This window comes from Triticum aestivum, chromosome 5B (genome assembly GCF_018294505.1).
Source record: "Triticum aestivum cultivar Chinese Spring chromosome 5B, IWGSC CS RefSeq v2.1, whole genome shotgun sequence".
In the NCBI taxonomy this organism is placed as follows: domain Eukaryota; kingdom Viridiplantae; phylum Streptophyta; class Magnoliopsida; order Poales; family Poaceae; genus Triticum; species Triticum aestivum.
In genome coordinates, this window is record NC_057807.1 from 699,817,103 (window position 1) to 699,824,462 (window position 7,360).

General features: G+C 43.6%; 1 protein-coding gene across 4 annotated transcripts in view; it reads left to right on the plus strand.

The window, feature by feature from the left end:
- The first annotated feature begins 3,375 nt into the window (after window positions 1-3,375).
- Window positions 3,376-7,360, plus strand: part of LOC123114340 (uncharacterized) — a 15,740-nt gene continuing 11,755 nt past the window's right edge. Inside the window, exons 1-2 of one of the 4 annotated variants that reach the window (XM_044535777.1) lie at window positions 3,385-3,657; window positions 4,042-4,242. The gene's annotated coding sequence lies outside the window, so the exon portion shown is untranslated. Of the gene's footprint in view, window positions 3,658-4,041; window positions 4,243-7,360 lie in introns of all 4 variants that reach the window. The other 3 variants (XM_044535776.1, XM_044535778.1, XM_044535775.1) reach the window with 3 other exon arrangements.

Genomic DNA, 7,360 nt, shown 5'->3' on the forward strand with positions numbered 1-7,360 from the left:
TGGTAGACGTAACAGCCATTATAATTAGCTTAGTACTCCCTCCGTTTCTTTTTACTCTGCGTATTAGGTTTGTCTGAAATCAAAACTTCTAAAGTTTAACCAGTTTATACAGAAAATTACTAACATTCACAATACACCATTAATATCATTAGATCCACCATGGATTATATTTTTGTATTACATTTATTAGGTACTATAGATGTTGATGTTTTCTAAGATAATTATTTTGTTCAAACTTTGTAAAGTTTTATTTCAGACAAATCTAATACGCGAAATAAAAAATATGTAGGAAGCACAGACATATTTAGTACTCCCAAAGACAGGTACGGCTGGTGAACATCACCCCAAAGTGAGGGAGTAGTAAAATACTCACAAAGGTCTAAAAGGTCTTATACTTGATTACTGAGGGAGTAGTAAAATGCTCACAAAGACAGACACGGCTTGTGAACATCTATGTAAGAGCAACTCCAATGCGCCGACCCATTTCGTCCGCGTGTGTTCGTTTGGGTCAAAACGGATACAAAAGTCGGCCCTACGCATCGATCCCAAACAGACCTGCGTCCGCTTTTCATCCGCCTGACGTCCGATTCCAGGCCCAAATTTGGGCCGCATTTGCGTCGACGCGGACACGAGGCGAATCGCAACCGAGAGAGCGACCATTTCCTTCTGTGGAAGGACTATTTCGAGACACCCAACCCGCTTTTCAAGCATCACATATTCCGGTGCCATTTCCGTATGGTTAGACTTGCTTTCAACCGTATCTGGGAGGGGGTGGTTGCATACGGTAAGTATTTCAAGTGTAAGGATGATGCCCTTGGAAAGATGGGCTTCTCCTCTTATCAGAAATGCACAATGGCTAGTCGGATGCTTGCATACGGAGTTCCCGGTGGTCTCATCGATGACTATGTTCGTATGAGCGAGACCACGTGCCTAGGGTCCATGTACAAGTTCTGCATGGTTGTGATTGCAGAGTTTGTCCCTGAGTACTTGGGAGAGTCAAATGCAGCAGATACAACCCGCATGTTGGCGATGAATGCCAACCGGGGCTTTCCGGGGATGATTGGTAGCCTAGATTGTATGCACTGGGAGTGGAAGAACTGCCTTCTGCTTGACAGGTGGAGTATAGGGGCCATGTCAAGGCTTGCACTGACATACTTGAGGTCGTGGGCTCACAAGATCTCTGGATCTGACACTCTTTCTTCGGCATGGCTGGATGTCACAATGATATCAACGTGCTTCAACGCTCTCCGGTGTTTGCAAGGCTTGCTGAAGAAACTGCCCGGAGGTCTTAACATCAATGGCCACAATTACAACAAAGGGTACTATCTAGCTGACGGTATCTATCCTGATTGGACTACTATGGTGAAGACAATCTCCAACCATGTAGGAGAGAAGAGGAAGAGATTTGCCCAAGAGCAAGAGAGTGCTAGGAATGATGTGGAGCATGCATTTGGTGTTCTACAATCTCGATACGGCATCGTTCGATATCGTGCTAAGTTGCGGGAGATGATTACTGCTTGTGTGATAATGCACAGTATGATCGTAGAGGATGAGTGTCTGGACGTATCCATGACCAAGGGTTTCAGTTTGAGGGCGACAATGTTGTGCCTAAGCAGGGTCGGTCCTAACTTTTCAGAGGCTCGGGACGAACTTAAAAAGTGGGCCCCACTAGTGGAAAAAATCAATTATATATTAATATAAAGCACAAAGTTTCTTTTGGATTGAAAGTTCTAGGAAATTTAATTACCAAATAACGTCTCATAATACACCATGGACAAACATGAATGCACATGCATGTTTTGGCAACAACCAACAAAGTCTTAATTCTTATATAACCAATGAAGATAGGATTCCTAACACAGGAGAAAACAAGATGCCACTTTATGTCCCCAACCCAGCAGAAGTACGTACTTCAGCAATGATCAAAAGGGGAGCACTTATAAATCCAAGAGAATTATACATGATCAAAAGATGCTACTTTTCAAGTGTTGCGTGATGCTGCCCGCTCAATGGGAATATTTATAGGGAAATCAAGAGGGAAGTGAGATGGAGAAATCAATAGCGGGTCAAAGAAATCAGCTACTCCCTCCGTCACAGTTTAGAAGGCACAGTTAAATTTGCGTGCGTTTCCATAATAAACAAGGTTTAGAGCGCATTGCATTTATTTCTAGTAGCTAATTAGTACTTCGGAGTACTATTTCTATATGCATGCATAGTGTGAATGCTATTTTTTAGTCCATCTCACAACCAATAGATAACCACCTAGATCCTAGAGAATTTCAAAACGTACCTTCTAAACCGTGACGGAGGTAGTACAACGAAAATATCCATTAATTTGCTAGCCATGATGTGTGCTTTGGGAGTAGGGGCACTGGAGCGGGATTGGGAACCAGAAGACAGAGGAAGAAGGGAGTCTAGAGAGAAGAAACGGCGGCCGCGGCTAGATCGAAGAGAAGCTAGCTGCCTCCACACGGGCTTTAAGAATTATGGCCTTTTTCTATTGGTCCGCTGGCTTGCTCGGTCCACTTATTTAATAAATGTCGGGCTTATAGTATACCGATGCACATGGTCGGGGCCCCTTCGTGAGGCTGGACCTAGGGCGTCGCCCTTCTTGCCCCTGCCTAGGACCGGCCCTGTCCAAGCATGAAAGGAGCGGCAACGTTTGCACAGTTCATTCAATTTTATTACTCCCTTCGTCCGAAAATACTTGTCATCAAAATGGATAAAAATGGATGTATCTAAAACTAAAATACATCTAGATACATCCCCTTTTATTCATTTTGATGACAAGTATTTCTGGACGGAGGGAGTATTAAATATGTGATTGAAAACTAGACAAATTTTAACATGCTTTCTTTTACCTCCTCTTTTGACATAGGAAGTAAGAAGGTAACAGTTAATCATGTCACTAACTAGTGAGATCAATGGCTGAGATGAGTGGTAAGAAGAAGCATGTTAAAACCGCTCTGGAAACTAACATCCAGCTGCAAAATGATTTGATTGAGCATATGTGGGCAGTGGGCTCACGTTGGCAACCAATAGATGTATCTTTTCTTAAATGTATTTGAGATAATTTAATTTGGCTTGTAAACAATGATATATTTATTTGGCTTGTAAACTATGATATATTTATTTGGCTTGTAAACTTTGCTATATTTGTTTGGTTGTGAAACTATATAAGATGTCTGTATTTTATTTGAAATTATGTTTGAGAAAAAACGGCTGCCTACCCGCGAGGGACGAAAATTGGTCCGCGCGTTGGAGGCACGGCCGATCCAAACATAAAAGGAAACGGATGGCGAGCGGACAGCCGATCCAAACGGACAACGTGTGTGTCCGTTTGAGCTGCCGCGTTAGAGTTTCTCTAAAGTCATCGAGGACAATTCGAAAAGGACGAGGCCTGTTGTTATAATGGACCTAGCAAGCTTAGCTTCTTCCAAGTTCCAACATCTCCCCCTAATCTGCCAATTTCCACGCTACCGACTGGCCGGAGGCCTTGCTAGCTTAGAACATTGAGAAACTCCACCGCATCTATCTATACAAGCGGAGGAGTTTGCTCAAACCCATTATCGGTGCTGAGGTCGAAGCATGGTCTGAGAGCGGAGTTTCTAAACCTAGCGGATCCACCGATTCTGCAACATCATCCAACTGATATAGGTGCGTGAGGCCTTGCATACTAAGTACGTTCTATGTTGTTCGTTCGTGAGCCCTCTTCCCTTGTACCAGGGTGTGTTCCTAGTCCTTCATTTATCCAATTCGGTTCAAAAGGAGACAGTTCTCTTGTACCAGGGGTGTTCTTTGTCGTTCTTTGATTCCATTCTAGCTAGCTATATGACCTCTAGTCTTTTCTTCTGATGCCTTGCATACGCAGTTCTGTCTATATTAAAGAACAAAACGGCCTTTTTTTTCACAAAGTGAATAACAGGATAAGTATCTACCTGTCAATCTATTATATATTACTCCCTCTGTCCCAAAATAAGTGTCTTAATTTTGTATTAGCTTTAGTACAAAGTTGTACTAAACTTGAGACACTTATTTTAGGACAGGGGGAGTAGAAGAATAATACTTCGAAATATTGAGAATAAATTCTCATAAAAATGTAAGGATGGTAATAGAGATGGATATCCAACCCGTTGGGCGGGGGTTTGGTGGACGTTTTCTATCCATGGATTTTCAGGCCATCCACAAACTCATGGATGGAGAAATGGCCCAATAGATGCCCGCTGCATCCCAGACTGATAGGTGAGAGGCTCACTGGCATTGATCTACATCATCTACTGTATATATTAGTCTCAGTTCCAAAGCCAAAACAACCCAAAGTGAATATGTGCTTTGTGTAGAAATATGTGCTTTCTGTTTGCTCCACGTGCATGACTATATAATATATGTCCCTTCAAATGTGAATTTTGCTAACGTTTTTGTTGATGCCCTGCACATATTGTTGTGGCTAATGTTTTTATTGCTCCATAGATATACATAATAACCCTACTAAAGTAAATCGCAACCATTAGATATACATAATCGTATCTGAATACAGCCCGAGGAGGACGGTGTGGGTATGCGCTCCACCCCACGGTGGGCTCGCCCCGGCGCTGCCACCTACCACAAGGCTGCTTGCCCTGCCGTTCACCTCCCCATGCTCTGCAATGGCCTCGAGTATTTAGTCAAGCACTCTGCATGCGCCGACGACCGAAGCTAGGAGTACTCAAGAACTTGAACTTTGGCGATGCCGTGTGTGGAAGTGGGAAGTGGGCCATGGCCGTCTTCTGGAGCTACGCCACATGCCCATAAACGTGTCCACCTCACCGGTGAACGAGCAGGCAGAGAGCGGGTTGTACACGCCGAGGCTGACTTGTGGGAGCACGTCGATGTGACCATCAATCTCAACTCGTACTAGCTAGCTCAAAACGCGCACACACACGGTCTGGCGATGGATTTATCATCCCGGCAAGATGTCGTTTCAAAAATAATAATAAATTTATCCCGGCAAGGGCTGAACGATGTCATTTTCCTCATCATGCCCCTCGTCTCCGCGCACGGCGACCTGAGGCCGGTGCAATCTCACGGCGTGGTACTCCAAGAAACTGTGGCAAGTAAATTTGTCCTGGAGAATACGTGCGCCACCAGCACGGGTTGATGAACCGCATCACGCATGAGGAGGAGAAAAAACGGAGGACCACAAGTGACAGAGAAGAAACCTACCAGGGAGGTTTTTGCAAAATATCACCTGGGTGGCGTGAGTCAACAGGCCACGAGGCCTGGTCAGCCGCGCATAGGACCCGTGATGAATGGCTTACTCGCGTATAGAATCCAGATGTGTGTTTTGAAATTTATAGGACTTAGAGCATATACAACCACGATTGCCAAAGCCGGCGCCCTATACATCCGCTGACATGCCTGAGCAATGGCGGAGCTTCAAGAAAAATCTCTGGAGGGGTGAAGCTGTAAAAAAATTTCAAATACTCCCTCCATTTCCTTATACAAGGCCACTATGAAAAATACATTTTGCATCTATACAAGGCCACTAACAGTAACCGAGGCAAAATTTAATGATGTTTTTTCGTACTAGCAACTTATTTAATGCTTGCATGCATGTAGTCATAATGACGTTGTGCTACTTCCTTCTCATTTCTTCCTTCCATGAATGCAGATGTATTAATAATCTCGGTTAACGAGAAAAAAAGTTGGCTTGCAAAGCAGTCATTAAATTTTACCTTGGTACCTGTAATTTAAGTTTGTGGCTAAAGCACACGTGAGCGCAAAAACTGCTTATCCTGCGCTCCGGCCGCTGCACTTCCCTGGCTGCGCGTGCTAGTAATCCATCCACCCTAATCAATAGTAAAAGTTGTAGCATATATAGTAACACAATTAAAGCCCATTATCATATAGTACTACAAACGCACTTCCGCCTCGCAGCCCTATGACTAAGTGGGAAATATTCTACTATCTATAGTAACATGATTAAAATTAGTTACCACCATACCACACCCCCTCCCCGCACACCTTCTGCTAATTCAGTGGTAAATATTCTAGTACATATGGTAATGCAGTTAAATTTTGTTACCATCTACACATACCACACCTCTGCTGAAGCTCTGTCGCTATATGCAATTGTCAAATGTTATACACTATATAGTAACGGAACTTAATTCCATTACCATGTCCACATACCGCAACTCCGCCCCACAACCCTAATGCTAATGAAATGGTAAATGTTCTAGCATATATAGTAATTGGATTAAATTCCTTTACCATCACTATTAAAAGTAAATTCTATCTTACTACTCGTAATGCATCATGTTCACATACAAGCAAAACTCCACGATAGTAATACCCCATGTTTGAATTACTATAAAACTGGACCTAGTATTACCATTGGCTTTTACACGGACCGGAGAGACCAAATGCTAGTAATGCATCATGTATATATTACTACAATGAGATCCAACGTTACTACCTATTTTGACACGGAGTGGGATGCATCATGTTCCTGTTACTATAATTAGACCCATTTTTACCATCAGTTTGGACAAGGAGTGGAGAAATTGGCGCAAACTCCCATGTCTGGTCGGTTGTTTAGAACAGGACGCACTCGTACGATGGGCAGCGCGTAGAATAAACAGTATGCGCTCAGGCTCACTTTAGCATGCCTATATATAACCTACTCCATAACAAAAGGAACTGTATCAAAATGCCATTTAACCATGGAGCATTCAGTTCACTACAGCAATACTTTGTCTGGACAAGCATTGCTTCGGTTGCTGCTTGTTCATCAACTGAATCACCTCTCTTTCTTTTGAAAAATGCATCAATTGTTCAAAAAATGCAATTGAACAAATCCATGACAAGATGACCTAAATTAGAATTTTGCTCAACTAAGGTGAAATAATTGATCAAGCGAAAAAACGTGACTAACCTAAATGCAATTGAATTTTCCTCAACCAAGGTGAAATAATTCAAAATAAAATTCAGAATCAAAATAATTGATCCAGCGAGAGCAACTGCTCACCGGCTCACTGAGGCACTACAGGGCGCCGATGTGGTTACCTGATGTTGTCTGCAGCAGAGGCCGCAGTGGCGAAGTGGATGAACCAGCGGCTAGCCCTACCCAGCTACCCGCCAGGGGCCAACGGCCACCCCCCACACGACACATGCCTGTAAGCCAAATCGGCCGGTCTGTCGGACGACAGTGCCCCACTCCCACGCTCAAGCGTCCGCGGTCGCAAGCGGCAGATCAAAGGGGAAATCCATTTAGTTGCAGGCGTCTGTGGTCGTAGGTGGCTGGATTCGTTCGTCTCAGGCAACGAAGACTAGTAGTTTTGATAAATGGGCCTTCTGGTTGTCGGTTGTATGTAATATA